Below are 16,652 nucleotides of genomic sequence, written 5' to 3'. Positions count from 1 at the left end.
GTCATTCCATTATTTCAGCAATGTGTTACTTTTCCTCTGCTGAAAATTGTGAACACTGCACACATTAAGTGCTATTCGGGAATCCTTGGGACGTCTCTACCCTAAACCCTTGCCTTAACTCCTACCCTTACACTAAACATAACTCTTACCTTTAAACCACTTAAATGTCAATGGGGGTATGTATGTCCCAAGGATACCAGATAGCAGATACACACTGCACAATGCACACACATTCTTGCACACAGACCAACTTCGCGCAGGAGGGGCCTCTCAGTTCTCGTGCTAGTCCAATGGAACAAAGACCAGCCTTATCAATTTATGCTTGCCTAGCCAATGGCGCGAGCCCTCGTAGATCACATGTTGGCTATCTCTCATGCCTTTCCAGACCGTGTACAATCGCGGGATTGTGGCATCACTGAAGATCTGAAACCGGCGGGTTAGGATGTCAACAACAGCCAACAAATTATTAGAAATGAAGACCATTTGTGAAATTAAGTTTTTCAGGTTCCTGGCCACATGTTCTCATGTATTTTCAAACGGACTTTCTCTGACTGTTGACCGCGGAAATCCGTGAACGGTAGGTGCATCATCTTAAAATACTAAAATGAACCGTAAATATTGTTGTTACTTAATTCAGATGGATTTTTTAAAATCAGATGCGCATTTATCAATGGTGGCTCTTTTTTTCTCCACACCTTGCATCACACGTCCTGTATTTGCACGCTGTGAGTTAAAATGCCTTTATCAAATGTTATTATTGAGGCTTGTACTTGTGAGTTTCACGCATATAGGCGTAGGTCTACCTACCCTTGGATTTGTTATCAACTGTTGGTAAAAAGTTTTGTTTTTGATTTGATATAGCCTATGTGATGTGCAGGGCATGACATACAGCCTAAATAAAGGCACTGCAAACTCGCTGACCCTAAGTGTGTGCAGACACGGCTGAGTGAGGGCAGTTATAACCCAACAAGAGGGCTGGAGCACTTGAGGTGCAAAAGCTCTGCAACATGGATGGGGGGGTGGATCATCCATCCTCCCATCTCATTTATTTCATTTCCATGCTAAATGTTCTGACACAGTAGATTAATATGTCACGTGTCTCAATTATAAGAAAATAAGACTGAAGTCAGAAATAGACTAGCCTACAAGAAAGTCTCTCACTCCCAAACATGCCTTTGCTTGAGAGGGATCACATTCCAATTAATTTGACAGACACTGTTTGAGGTCATGTCATTCTTTTCACCCTATATCGATTACCACAATAATATCTTGCGTCACATTAAAAGGGCTGTTTTTCTTGATTTTAAGCGCAATCAGAAAATAACTTGCCCGGTTGATTGACGTTTTGAAAGGCTTCACATGGTTTTAATTAGGACCTATAAAATCTTTCTATCCCATTCTCTGAAAAAAAGAAAGTAGGGGGGGTGCAAAAACAAAAAAACAACCCAACACAGAAAGTATTTAAAAAAAAATGTATTACCCCCATTTTCTCCCTCCCTGTTTGATTCTGGTGGTATGCTCTTTTTTTCTTTGTCTGGTTCCTCTGTTATCTAAACCTCCCCCAACTGGCGCTAGCTGCCGCCCTAGACACCTGAAGGCTAGACATAATGATCAACAGAGTTCCAGTCAGTTTGGAGCATAGCCAGTTGTTTTATTTTATTCTCCCCCCTGCTTCGACCTGCCTGCCTCTCCCTCCTCCATCCACAATCAAGGAGCCAGCATGCTATGTTTGCATGGGGCCAGTTCCACTGCCACTATGTATAGATATGGAGTCTGGCACAGACACACACACACACACACACACACACACACACACACACACACACACACACACACACACACACACACACACACACACACACACACACACACACACACACACACACACACACACACACACACACACACAGGAGGAAGGAAACATGAAAGACAACTCTGTTCCTGTCGAGTGTGTGTGTGTTTTTCTGCCATGCTATTTTAGCAAGGCTCTGATTTTTTTTAAATAGCACCTAGTGTTTTTCGTCCAAACAGAGCGAGGGCTCATTTTGAAAGCCAGAAGTTTTTTGTTGACTTGGATTATTAGCCTGTAAATTCGCTTTTATTCATTCTACAGCACAAAAGTCTGGCATTATTTACCTTTCCGCCTCATGCGGTTTCCTCAGTGAATTGATCATGTTGTTTTAATTGGAACCTGCCCCTGTTTCAGCACTACATTGGTGGTAACGTTCAGGCCTTTGAAGATTTTCTACCCGTTTTGCCACATACTGCTATAGTGAATGTCTATCACCTTGGGCTGAAAGCTAGCGCATGCAGGTTTCTAATGCGAGACATGAACAAAAAGCTGACTTACCTAGGTCTCATTAGGACTAGTGATTTAATGAAAACGCTTCAATAATAAAGATTGTCTTTGGGTGAAAGCAGCTTTTGTGGAGCTAGCCTCAAATACAGAATTTTCTTACAAATTCAATTCTTCCTGGCTTAATCTGATAATAACAAGCCTTTATCTATAATATAAAATATTTTTTTCCCTCATGGTCAAGTCTTTCTTCTTGGGTCGCCTCAGAATGCCTTTATTGAGCTGTTTGCAGATTTTTACCTCACATACCTCATTTTATAAGGACAAATTCTTATTTACAATGACGGCCTACGCCGGCCAAACACTTACACGGACGACACTGGGCCAATTGTACGCCATCCTATGGGACTCCCAATCACAGTCGGTTGTGATACAGCCTGGAGTCAAACCAGGGTCTGTAGTGACGCCTTGAGCACTGAGATGCAGTGCCTTAGACTGCTGCGCCACTCGGAAGCCCCTTACATTGATCAAATAGACACTTTATATGATTTATTCATAATACAACCAAGTTCCATATTCAAACATTCAGCTGATGTATAAGAGTATGTATAATTTATATGTGAATTATGTTGATATGTCAAATTGTCAAATTCATTCATCAAATTGTCAAAGTAATGAACATGTCTGATGCATGTAAAATGTGAAGGCAGCTCTAGATGAAAACCACTAGTTTTTTCAGAGCCTACTTTGAGTATCAAGACATTTAAGGACACACCTAGATCTCTCCTTGTCTGCTTCCCAAATGACACCCTAGCCCCCATATAGTGCACTTCTTTTGACCAGATTCCTATGGGCCCTGGTCAAAAGCAGTGCACTATATAGGGAATAGGGTGCCATTTGAGATGTAATGATCCTTTGAAGGGGGCCATAAAATACTGAATGGAAGCCACAAGCTGTTTTTCCCTCCTGCACTTTGAAGCATTCTACCTGGAGATGAATAGGAGGCCCTCTAGAACGAAGGAGAGAGAAAAGCGTTTATTGAAGGCTTAGAGGGGGGATGCTACATGGCTTATAGTCATATTATACTCACAGACTAGATAGTTTTGGTGCAACCAGTAAGCAATGTACCATGTGTGGTAGGTAAGCCATTGAGCTATCGTTCTGTTTGCGCTCACTGTTGAGGAAAAAACATTGACTTGCTATATTAGATGTTCAGTTTATTTGAATTAACTCGTTGAATTTAGCAAAATGGCAATGAGTAGTGATTTTTTGTGTATTTTACAAATGTATGTTGCACTGGATTTGTTTGCCTCACCTATTCATTTAGCATTCGTCTTAACACAAAATTGCATTAGGGGTAAGTCGTAAAATCTTACATTAATATTTTTTCCTATAGTTATTTGGGAATTATATTACATGTTTTTTAAGTCTATCAATAGTTCATAAATCTGTACTGAAATAAATTATCTTAATTCTACGATAATATAAAGCACATGCCGCTAATGTCATTGGACAATCACAGAGCAACAGTTTAGGATTTTTGTAGCAAGATGTATATGGACTGAAGTCACGGTCAGGAATGTAAATGTAGGATTCATTCAGTTACCAATGTGTTATTTCCTGGGAAAACTCTGTGGCCATGAAGAGGTTAATTGTTTTAGAATTTCCACCCGAGGGGAGAAAATGGGCGAAGGGGAGGATAATTGAGCTGCCGGTTGTTGAGTGTGTTATGGATTACTGCGCTTCTCCAAAGGAGAAAAGAAGAAGGAGAAGAGGGGGATCAAGAGAGAAAAAAATGCCCATGTTGTGCAATGCCGCCACAGGGGTTTTCTGGCCTTCTCAGGAGAGTGAGCAAGTCCTTTCTAGCCCCCTGACCTCTTGCATGCTCCTCCCTGCTCCAGGTGCAAGCCCTCTCCGCCGGAGCTCACACACACCATTTATTCTTCACACACACTGGAGAACCTGGGGGAAACGTTGTGCGAGAACATTGCTTTTCTCCCCTTTGTGCCATTGTTTTGTCTCAGGGTAAAGATTCAAAGCAGAGAGGGGAAAGCAAAACTCAGATGGTATGACATGGTGTAATAATCACGAGCATAAAATCAAAGGCTTGTCATGTATAATTATTACACTGTTTGATAACGCCAGAGCAAATCAGCCCTGGGCCATAGTGAAGGCATCCTGATGCTATTAATGTGCTTTATCATAGAACACTAAAGCGCTGATGGACTGAACCATCTACAGTGCACCGCCAAGTGGTTGTGCTGTAAGGTTAATGATTCAATTGACATACATCTGGATGGAGCAGCTAGACAGATCCTCTGCACTATTTCATAGAATTTCTGGAGTTGACATGGAAGGAGTTGATCATGTAGATCAATCAGACCTTTGGCTTCGTTAAGGTGAAATGTTTCGATATATAAACTTTTGAAATCAACCGTCTTGCAGTTGTCGTTCGCTAGCGGTCACAGAAATATGCAGAGGTGTAGATCTACCATAGGTCATTTTGAACCATCAAACCCACCATTGCTGGGATTTAAATTGCCAGTCAATGGCATGTGCCATTGTTCTTTGTGAAGGCACCACTTAAGTGTGGATTACGCCAAAACCTTTCCAAAAGGAGGGCTCTACTTACCCTTGGGCTATCTGAAACTCAACAGAACCAATGCATCAAAGAAATTCACCACAGAGAGAGAAGAATAATTAGTGTCCAGTCCACTTATGTGTCGCCCCTCATCTTGGAGCTCATGTTACAAATAGATAAATCCCAGTGTTCCTAGTGCGAGGATAGACAAAGTGATGCCTGCCGGCGATCAATAAAGGGAGCGCAGAGCAGAGGGATGTGCTTTAAGAATCAAAGATGGTGGGTTATTGGCATGGCCAGTATTGTTCCCCGTCTGCTGGAATCAGATAACGCAGCCGGGGCCTTGCAGAAAGGTCCTCCGTGGCCTCGGGCAGCACTATCAGACGGATATCCTTCCAACCGGCAGTATTAGAAGATTGGATCTGCGAGATGGGCAACCCAAAACATGTTGGGGTCGGGGGCCCCACTGTCATCTGTTTTAGACGTGGCAGACCTGAAATAGTCTTGGAACAGGCGGATGGATGGAGGGGTAGATGGAAGGATCGGGGGGTGAAGGTGGGGTAATCAAGGGTGATAGGCCTACAGAAAAAAGCCCCACTGTGTGCATCGAGAGGATGCATGAGGTTCGATATCCCACCCTCCCTTTCCCTGTGTCCTCTGGGGAAATGAGGGCCCTGTTCCCTCGCTCTCCTCTTTTACGTGCTAAAAATAATCACCCAGTTTTGAACTTGACAACGTTTCAGTTGGCGTGAGTGTTTGTCTCAGATTAGCTCCCTGTGCTGTGAGGAGAGGGGGGGTAAGAAAATGCAACAATGCCACCACGATCTGAGATGAAAGAAAATGATTTGCACAATTTTATATGAAAGTGGTATTTGTCCTGTTGGGAGGCTCTATCAAAGCACAACAGCTACCGAGGCCATGATTTAAATGCTGGTTAATTCTTAACTGAACGCTTTCCAGGTAAATGCTGATCATGGCCACTCGACTTCCTCTCTTTTCAAACAATTCTAATTTCTACAGACGTCTCCGGTCTATAACCCCTACTGCTAAAGTTATTTTTCTCCAAATGCAGCGTGTATCACCTTAAGTGGCAAAGATTAAAGTTGTGTGGCTGTTACTGTAGTTGAGTGTTGTTCAAATTCAACCTTAAAAGACAGAAAATAAATCATGGATTTGTTCTTCGTTTGGCCTCTCAGACACAGTCATTGACAGATGACTTGACCTCCTGCAGCGAAAAGAGAGATGATTATGTCACATTATGTCACATTACCTGTTGTGCTGGGCGATACCGACACGAGGCCCATGTTCAACTTTTCACGCCTTGTCAAAAGAGATATAGCAGAGTTTGTGAAGGAAAACACTGCCACACTAAAGGAAAGGTGGAGAGGAAGTTGGGAAAAGTATGGATTGGTGAAGACATGAGAAAATTAAAAAAAGAGGTGTCCAGGTGACCCGCTGATTTACAGCCCAAAATGGGTAATACATTCTACAACACACCCATGGGGGAAGACATTCCACAGTGTACCGCTTAGACATCATTTTATCACCTGAAATCTAATACTTTTCACATCACGCCTCCCTTCCTCAAACCCTCACTGTTTGCACGTGATACAGTTGCAATGTAATAAAACAGTTGCGTCTTCTATCAAGCATTGAGAAGAGCCATTACGTGTAATGAAGTCGGGATTCTCAGTGGGATTTCGCCAGACTCGTGATTAGAAACGTTTGCCTCGGCATCTCGCCTTAGTCTTCTAACTCTCTTAATTGCAAGTCCTATAAATGGATGATGCAGCCGTTTCGGCCATTCCACGCTGCTTTATGGTACTTGGCGACGCAGTATAACGTAACGTGCCCGTCTATTACGGTAAAGAGATCAGCACAGCCTCTTGTGTGAGTACGGCTGCTTGTTCAATTTAGAGTAGAGGACGGACAATTAAACTACAGCTCCCAGGAGGCCGTTCATTTGGTTAGTGGCCCCCTCTTAAATGCCCCTGGATGTGTCGAGTTGGCTAGGGAGGGAGGGATCTCTGAAGGGTTGTGTGGGCTGATTGGGAGTGTGGAGAGGGGGGAACGGGGCGCGTGGGGGGGGGGGACTCCCTCAGTGCTTGCCCCTGTCACCTCTCTAATGCGTTCTGAATAAGTCCCCTTCCAAATACATTTGTCCTCGGAGATTACATCTGGCCGCGTTTAAGCTGCGTTTGTCATCTGCCCCCCCGGAAACCCATGCCGCCTCCTTTGTCTTTGTCTAGGCCGTATTGGTTTGTAGAATGTCAGCACAATGTGCCCATGCAATCGGGGCATCTCGGGCTAGGGAATTTACATATCTATTAACTTTTTGAGATTTGAGGGGTATACTACAATTTGAAGCTAGATCTTTTCACGATTTTCTAAAGCTAGCCAGCTTCAGGTAACTTCACATTCCAGCTCAGGCTTCATCCGTACTATGACGGTGGATATTGCTGGTCTGCCTGCCGCTAACTCTAGCAGGCATGTAACTGCGCGTGCATGTCGCTTGTGGCTAGTCGAACACCAAACTCTTCTTTGAGACAATGCTAAAACATCAATAAATGCGCGAGTCAGTGCCACATTTTCATTTGTGCCGAAATCAAAATGAAAGAAAATGGTGTGAAATATGGTGTGAAATAGGCTTGTTGATGTGCCGTCTTTATTTTAATTACAGGCAGGGTTGCCTAGTGGTTAGAGAGTTGGATTAGTACCTGGAAGGTTGCAAGTTCAAACCCCTGAGCTGACAAGGTACAAGTCTGTCGTTCTGCCCCTGAACAGGCAGTTAACCCACTGTTCCTAGGCTGTCATTGAAAATAAGAATTTGTTCTTAACTGACTTGCCTAGTTAAATAAAGGTAAAATAAATAAAAAAATCGTTAATATGCCATCTTTGGTGTGCTTATCTATGCACAAACACCTTTTTTCCCCACTTCTATCGATAAAATAATTGTATTAAGTCATGCAAGTTTTACTGTGCATGAAGTTTCAAATGCAATCTTTTATTGCTAAATGTGTAATGTGATCGGAATTTTAGCATTTATTTATTTATATATATATATAAACATTAGTGAATAAAATATTTAATCAGTCCTCTTCCTCAAATTAAGGGGATGATGATGCAATCTTTGCAAGAGTGAGGGATTCTGATTTCATTTATTGGTCCTCAACTTGGCGGGTCAGACACTTCATTCAGGATAAATCGTGTTAACGTTGCATTAGCCTGCGTGGGAGCAGGTTAGTTCTGAAGGATTAATTTCCATTAAGTTGGTCAAAGTTACCTAACTAACTCCTCAAACCCAGTACGTGGTATAGGGCTCTGGTGTTGCAAACACTATAGAAAGTCTGTTGGGTTGTTTATTCTCACCTCTGAACATTTACTGGCAACATCGATTGTAAATGTGATGGTGATGATTGGCTCATTCACTGGACATACAGTCATGTTAAGTAATGTTTAGTAGAAGAATAGGGACCCTCAAGTTTAAAAGAAAGATACATTCCATTGCATGACATTACGGACAAAAAGAACATTAAACACATTGATCAATGTTACCAACTAAATTATAAATGTTTTAAACATGCACATAGAAATGAGCAGTCCCCAACTTGAATGTATAAGAGTTCTAAAAGGTGACTACTGAAGAATTGGCCTCTGTGCTGTTGCATTGATTCATGTGGAAGTTGGAATACCAGGAAATTACATATATTCTGTTTGAAATTACAATAAAATCAAATTCAAGCTGTGGTAGCGAGATCAGTTGTAGAAGATAAGGGAGCGCACTGTTCCTGCTGCTGAGAAAATCCTTTAAAAAAACATTAACTGGAAATGAAATTATGAGACCGGCATTATGAGACAGCAATTTTTTTAAACAACACACTGTAGTCTACCTACTGGAATGAATGGCACTGCACATCTCAACCAAATGCTAATAAAAACATTTCTACAAGAAAAAGTATAATGTTATAAATAACTTGTGCCTAGAATAGATATTACTCAAGCTTTCAGATAGTTTAAGTCATTTTAAAGATAAACACGAGTAATGTTTTCAAGTTCACATTTCACAATATAATGCTTGGTTACGCCAAGCTCCCTAGGGGGATTACCTTCTGCATACACAGATGAGCAAATATGACAGTCAGATGAGTAATTGTTTTGATGAATCACTTCCGGATGCTTCTTTGTTCTCGGAACAACGTGGCAGTTGAGTCAGGAGAACCCAATACTCCTCCCCCTTCACACAATGACTCCCTTTTCTGAGATTGACTGTTTGAGGAATCTCAGGCGTTTATGGGGGACGCCTCCGAATCCCCTGTGTACACATTGGCTCGGGTCCTGATCAGTAGTCTCTGTCAGAGATGTGGTGTGAGCCTATAAAGAGTAACATGTTACCAACTGAGCAGTCTCAATTTAGTCTCTATCCCTTCCCTGCCCCAGTGGATTTTAGCATGTAAAACTTACACTATAATGGTGACAAACAGTGCCCACAAACTGTTAGGGTCCACATAAAGCTGCCCCAACAGCAGTCTCAACACCTTACCACTGCTACACCTGGCTATCAGCGGAGCCATGTCTGGCAACGAAACAGTTAATTCAGCCACATTTACTGCCTTTTTAAAAAACATAGCTGATATGTCTAACTTGTTTAAACAACTGTGGTTTCTACTGAGATGTATGAACTAAGGCATAAGGGAAAGATGAGCAGGTAAGGGGCAATACGTAATTTCGATTAAGACATTAATGAGCGAGCTAGGACAGACGCTGTCAATATAATGATTTGTTCTGCACTTTTGAAATTCAGAACATGAGCCGTTCTTACAGAATTCTCCCTGTACACCAAGTCAGAACCGTAGGATAAATAATGAGGTCATATAAGCAGACAATGAAAGCTCTTACAATATTTGATGATTACATTTCTCTAAAGCAGGCTATAGGCCACATGTGCACCACCAAGTCAGAGCAGTAGGCGAAAGAGGGGGAAAGGGACCAAATTATTTGTGTGAGACACATGAGTTGCTATCAGCTTACTTCACAACATACACTTAGTATTACTTTCTTAGCTGCAGTATACATACAGTGCCTTGCGAAAGTATTCGGCCCCCTTGAACTTTGCGACCTTTTGCCAAATTTCAGGCTTCAAACATAAAGTAAATATATATATAAACTGAAAACTGCTGTTCACAAATGCTCTCCATCCAACCTCACTGAGATCGAGCTGTTTTGCAAGGAGGAATGGGAAAAAAATTCAGCCTCTCGATGTGCAAAACTGATAGAGACATACCCCAAGCGACTTACAGCTGTAATCGCAGCAAAAGGTGGCGCTACAAAGTATTAACTTAAGGGGGCTGAATAATTTTGCACACCCAATTTTTCAGTTTTTGATTTGTTAAAAAAGTTTGAAATATCCAATAAATGTCGTTCCACTTCATGATTGTGTCCCACTTGTTGTTGATTCATCACAAAAAAATACAGTTTTATATCTTTATGTTTGAAGCCTGAAATGTGGCAGAAGGTCGCAAAGTTCAAGGGGGCCGAATACTTTCGCAAGGCACTCCCTGGCATATTGCAGCAGCATACAGTACATTTTTGGACTCACCTTGTTCGTGCTGTTCTCACTTCCTTCCAAACCACTCATTGTTGAATTTGTGATTTCCAACTTGTTGTGTAATTTTTATGGCTGATGAGCAGTTGTTTCAGAGTCCCGCAATAAGAGCTGAGACGCTAAGGTTCTCTGGATGTCACTAAGTAGACTGATAGCATGATCTATTAAATTATGGCATAATTCTACTGTTTGTATTCATTAGCATCACTGTCAATTACATTCTTTAATTTTGAAGGCTATCCGCAAAGTCCAATATTGTGGCTAATCCTTAATGTGGCTAGTTTCATATATTCATATTAGTTTCACACATTCACAAAGGCCACCATTAATCAAATAAGAATTGCCTTATAAATTAGGCTACCAAGCTATACAGTTAGCTAGCCAACTATAGCTACTGGAACAGATTGTCTTTTTGCTATGTTTTTGTGAAAGACCATTGTTTGCATGCATGAACTGGCTAGACAAAACTAAGGAGATGATTGTGGACTTCAGGAAACAGCAGAGGGAACACCCCCTATCCACATCGATGGAACAGTAGTGGAGAGGGTAGTAAGTTTTAAGTTCCTCGTCATACACATCACAGACAAACTGAATTGGTCCACTCACACAGACAGCATCGTGAAGAAGGCGCAGCAGCGCCTCTTCAATCTCAGGAGGCTGGAGAAATCTATCTCAAGGCCATCAGACTGTTAAACAGCAACCACTAACATTGAGTGGCTGCTGCCAACACACTAACCCAACTCCAGCCACTTCAATAATGGGAATTGATAGGAAAGGATGTAAAATATATCACTAGCCACTTTAAACAATGCTACCTAATATAATGTTTACATACCCTACATTTTTCATCTCATATATACACGTATATACTGTACTCTATCATCTACTGCATCCTTATGTAATACATGTATCACTAGCCACTTTAACTATGCCACTTTGTTTACATACTCATCTCATATGTATATACTGTACTCGATACCATCTACTGTATCTTGCCTATGCTGCTCTGCACCATCACTCATTCATATCTTTATGTACATATTCTTTATCCCCTTACACTGTGTATAAGAAATTAGTTTTGGAATTGTTAGTTAGATTACTTGTTGGTTATTACTGCATTGTCGGAACTGGAAGCACAAGCATTTCGCTACACTCGCATTAACATCTGCTAACCATGTGTATGTGACAAATAAAATTTGATTTGAAAATTTGATTTGATTTAGCTTTATTTATGACCAGCACTGTAGGTGCGTGAAACAACTTTACCAGCATCATAGCATACGTATCGATGAATCGTTCTGACATATGAAATAAAATAAAATAATTATGTGACGTGCAGTCATATTCAGATCCTGATTGGTCAGCACGCTTATTTGACACGCAAAGACCCAAATGGCGCTCCATAGAAATCCTAGTCTAGAATGAAATGACTGAACAACGAAACAGCACAGCAAGTATGTGAAAGGAATAGGTTTTGATTATGTTTTAATGGTAACGGGGACATACGTAAATGCCAAACGAAGTAACCTTTTGGTCAGTGTGTTTGTGTGTGTGTAACCTTTATTTAACTAGGCAAGTCAGTTATGAACAAAATCTTATTTACAATGACTGCTTACCCCGGCAAGAAAAATATTGGATATTGGTATCGGCCAAAAATGTCATATCGGTGCATCACTAGTACTCAGTAATGTGTTGTATTGGATTTGCCCCAAACATAACACTTTCTGTTTATTTCAAAAAGTGTATTGCCTTGCCACAATTCTTTGCAGTATTACTTCAGAGCCTTTTTTTGTGAACAGGATGGATGTTTCGAAATATTTTTAGTCTGTATAGGCTCCATTATTTTCACTCTCAATTAGGTTCGTATTGTGGACTACAATGTTGTTGATCCGTCCTCAGGTTTCTCTTATTACTGTAAATCCGTTCAACTCTAACTGTTTTAAAGTTGGCCTCATTGTGAAATCCCTGAGCCGTTTCCTTCCTCTCCGGCAACTGAGTTAGGAAGGACCTCGGTATCCTTGTAGTGACTCGGTGTATTGATACACCATACAAAGTGTAATTAATAAATTCACCATGCTCAAAGGGATATTCAATGTCTGATAAACAAATGTTTTTCCCATCTACCAATAAGTGCACTTTGCGAAGCGTTGGAAAACCTCCCTGGTCTTTGTGGTTGAATCTGTGTTTGAAATTCAACGCTCAACTGAGGAACCTTACAGATAATTGTATGTGTGGGGAACAACACACAATTATATTAAACACTCTTATTGCACACAGAGTGAGCCCATGCAACTTATCCATGCAACCTATTTTTACTCCTGATCTTATTTAGGCTTGCCATAACAAAGGGATTGAATACTTATTGACTCAAGACATTTCAGCTTTTCATTTTTTATTCATTTGTAAAAACTTCTAAAAACATAATTCGACTTTGACATTATGGTGTGTAGGCTAGTGACACATCTAAATGTTATCCATTTTAAATTCAGGTTTTAACACAACAAAATGTGGAAAAAGTCAAGGGGTATACAAATGCGTGTGCGCACACTCGCATGTGTACACTCCATCTCACACACACACATAGTCAGTCTCACACGCTCATATCCTCCATGTGAATTAGAAAGGTGCTTTGGCTGTTACACAGGGCTTAAGCCTGTGAAAGCGTTATTCTAAACATAATGTTTGTAGATTAGCTGAGGTTAATGATCCGATTGCTTGGTTGGTGGCTGCCTGGGAGGCTAGGCGAATGTGAGGTGGGGGAAAACAAGTTGTGCTTCGCTGTCCCGTCTCCCTTATTGCCACCAGACACATACAGTACTGCAGGCAATATATATAGCATAGAAATAAAATAACAAAACCTTGACTTGAATGGAAATATCCGTTCTAGAAATTGTATTTCTATGGTGGCAACACTATTTACGCTTTGCAGGCACCATACGGCATAGACATTGTATTACAGAATGTCAACTTGAATGGGAATGACTGTTCCAGTAATTATATTTCTTTATTTATACTATCTAGGAATCGGTTTCCTAACCCTTTTAAAAGTTGCTAAGAAAATGAACAGTCTAAAATTGTCAACAGACCTCAATTGGCAGACTATTTTCTTTGCGTAAAGGAGAAATTACAAGACTGCACGGAATATCACGCCACATTATTTCTGTGAAAATAAAACACTTTAAGGTAAACGCCAAAACTAGAAACTTTTGTTGTTTTTCTTTTTTAGCCACAGAGCCTCTAAGTCTACTTGTGGAGTTGCTGTTTATTGTTCTCCCGCTCTCTCCTCATTGTTTAGTTGCAGTTTCTTTATGTTCTTCTATAAAGTCTTTTGAAGAAATAGGGCCCATCTATGGGGTTTGGGTGGCTTGTGATCCTCAGTGGTAAGTTCATCGAGGTCGGACACCCTACCACTGCCCCCCTCTACCAAGATAAGTGGAGGAATGGGGGACTGAAAGATTGAAAAAAAGAGACTGAAAAATTGTGAGACCCCTCCTTGCCCCTCTTCTGCCTCCCTGGTTCCCCCTCCCTGTGCCTTTCGAGGCATGCCTCCCCTCGCAACACAGACCGAGGGCAAGAGGAGAGGTGGGCGAACAAAGAGGCACTGTCACTGTCTCACTGGGGTTTTTGGGGAGGGTTGGCTGGACTGGTGGGGTGGGGTGGGAGAGGGAGGGTAGTGGGGGGGTAGAATAGATATTAAAATATGGAGAAGGGAACTATTGAGAGAGATAAAGACTACAAGCAGTGAGCGTTTCTCTCACACATACAAAACAGTAGGGCTCTCTTGCCCGTGTCTCCCGAAGTGAGGCGCGAGGAGTGGAAGGTCCGCTCTGTTTACTCTTCGTTGTGCAGTATTTGCTTAACCCTCTTCCCTTTATCTGTGCAGCTGTACGTTTGAAAAAAGGCTGGGGAGGGGATCTAGCTGGCTGAATGGGAGCACAGCTGTTAGTGATTTCTTGAGTACAATTATAACAGCTGTGGATTTCTCTCTAGCTAACCCCCCCCCCCCCCTCTTCACACAAGTTATCCTGAGGTATGCGTTGCCGTTTGGCACAAGCTCAGTTAAGTATTCTGGCTTTGCTGCTTTGTTCACTTTTGAAAACTATGCCGTTTGGGCTTTTAGACACCACCTTGCCTCTGGAGTAGAAATAGGTGTCATTGAAAATATGCTCTCATCCACCGTGGTATGCTTTTACAGGACTTCCTATTACTGTAAATCTACATTTTGAAAGATAACCAAATCGCTGATGTTATGAGTGGAGCCAGCAACCTCTCTCTCTCTCTCTCTCTCTCTCTCTCTCTCTCTCTCTCTCTCTCTCTCTCTCTCTCTCTCGACTAATTTAGTTTTTAATGGAATGTTCCCTGCCCTCCGCTTTTCCTTGTGAATACGACTCCATATACTGGAACAGTTTCTTTATCGTTTTGCCTCTGTCCTTTTACATTTCAGAGGTTATCAGAGAGCTGCGATAAGAGAGGAAAATGGAGAGGAAGAGAAGCAGCCCAACGCGGTGTGAAGGAATGGAATAAACCCCGGAGCAGAACCAGAGGAAGGAGGGATGACTGCCGTGAGATGAGAGGGATAGAGGTAAGAGCCCTGAGGTCAAACGACGCCTCCTGTTAGAGGGCTGGGGGAGGGTGAGGTGTCCTCATTTAACTCCCACCTGGATGCCTGAGTCACCTGCACACTGTGTGTGTGTGTGTGTGTGTGTGTGTGTGTGTGTGTGTGTGTGTGTGTGTGTGTGTGTGTGTGTGTGTGTGTGTGTGTGTGTGTGTGTGTGTGTCCTCCTGAGCCCTCTTGTAGTGGGTCGAGAGCTTCAAGTTCCTTGGTGTCCACATCACTAAGGAATTAACATGGTCCACACACACCATCACTGTCGTGACGAAGGCACGATAATGCCTATTCCCCCTCAGGAGGCTGATAAGTTTTGGAATGGGCCCTCAGATCCTCAAAGTTCTACAGTTGTAGCATTGACAGCATCTTGACCGGCTGCATCACCACTTGGTATGTCAACTTCTTCCACATCCAACTGCAAGTCAGAGGAAGGCCCTAAGAATTGTCAGACTCCAGCCAACCAAGTCAGACTGTTTTCTCTGCTATTGCAGAGTTAATCTGGCCTTCACGTGTTAATTAAGAGGTGTTTCACGTGCAATGCTTTTTTCTTGACTCCAGCCATCAATTGGGCTCAACTTATCATCCTTTTTTGTGCCTTTTTACGTCCAGTTTTACCCATTTAAAAAAATATGTATTTGAATCCTAAGATCTTGTCACGCCCTGGTCGAAATATATTATGTTTATTCTTCATTTATTCGGTCAGGCCAGGGTGTGACATGGGTTATTGTGGTGTGTTTTTGTCTTGGGGTTTTATGGGATGTCTAGCGTTAGTCTATGGCTGCCTGAGGCGGTTCTCAATCAGAGTCAGGTGATTATCGTTGTCTCTGATTGGGAACCATATTTAGGCAGCTATAGTCTTTGTGTGTTTCGTGGGTGATTGTCCTTAGTGTCCTTGTTCCTGTATCTGTGTTAGTTTACACTAGTATAGGCTGTTTCGGTTTTCGTTACGTTCTTTGTTTTGTAGTATTTGTATTTGATTCGTGTTTACGTTTGTTCATTAAACATGGATCGCAATCTACACGCTGCATTTTGGTCCGACTCTCTTTCACCGCATGAAGACCGTTACAGATCTGTTATCACATACAGTACCAGTCAAATTTTTGGACGCCTACTCATTCAAGGGTTTTCTTTATTTTTACTATCTTATACATTGTAGAATAATAGTGAAGACCTCAATCGTATATATTTTAATTGAACACTTTTCTGGTTACTACATGATTCCATATGTGTTATTTCATAGTTTCGATGTCTTCACTTTTATTCTACAATTGTAGAAAATAGTACAAATAAAAGATAAACCCTTGAATGAGTAGGTGTGTCCAAACTTTTGACTGGTACTGTATATCATGTATCGCCATCTTATCTATCTTCTCTCATGCTATGGTAGTTTTATACTGAATAATAAGGGGTCTTGATCCAGTATTTGGTCACAGATTGAACCAAGTTTACTTGGATGTTGAACCTGAAGGCACCGTATGTGGAAGGGTCATTGTCAGGGCAAAAAGACGAAACACACAGAGAACAAACAGATACTGCAATGTGTTGCTGTGTTTTAGTGTTCCCA

The 16,652-nt window shown here is 41.6% G+C and overlaps 1 long non-coding RNA gene across 1 annotated transcript in view; it reads left to right on the top strand.

The window, feature by feature from the left end:
• Positions 1-403: 403 nt before the first annotated feature.
• The window catches only part of LOC135511683 (uncharacterized), a 39,096-nt gene continuing 22,847 nt past the window's right edge, over positions 404-16,652 (top strand). Inside the window, exons 1-2 of the long non-coding RNA XR_010451296.1 lie at positions 404-577; positions 14,924-15,061. This is a non-coding gene — a long non-coding RNA (uncharacterized LOC135511683). The remainder of the gene's footprint in view (positions 578-14,923; positions 15,062-16,652) is intronic.

The sequence above is a fragment of the Oncorhynchus masou genome, chromosome 24 (assembly GCF_036934945.1).
Source record: "Oncorhynchus masou masou isolate Uvic2021 chromosome 24, UVic_Omas_1.1, whole genome shotgun sequence".
Lineage (NCBI taxonomy): Eukaryota > Metazoa > Chordata > Actinopteri > Salmoniformes > Salmonidae > Oncorhynchus > Oncorhynchus masou.
Note: the sequence above shows the minus strand (reverse complement) of the source record. Positions and strands in the feature narration are given on the sequence as shown.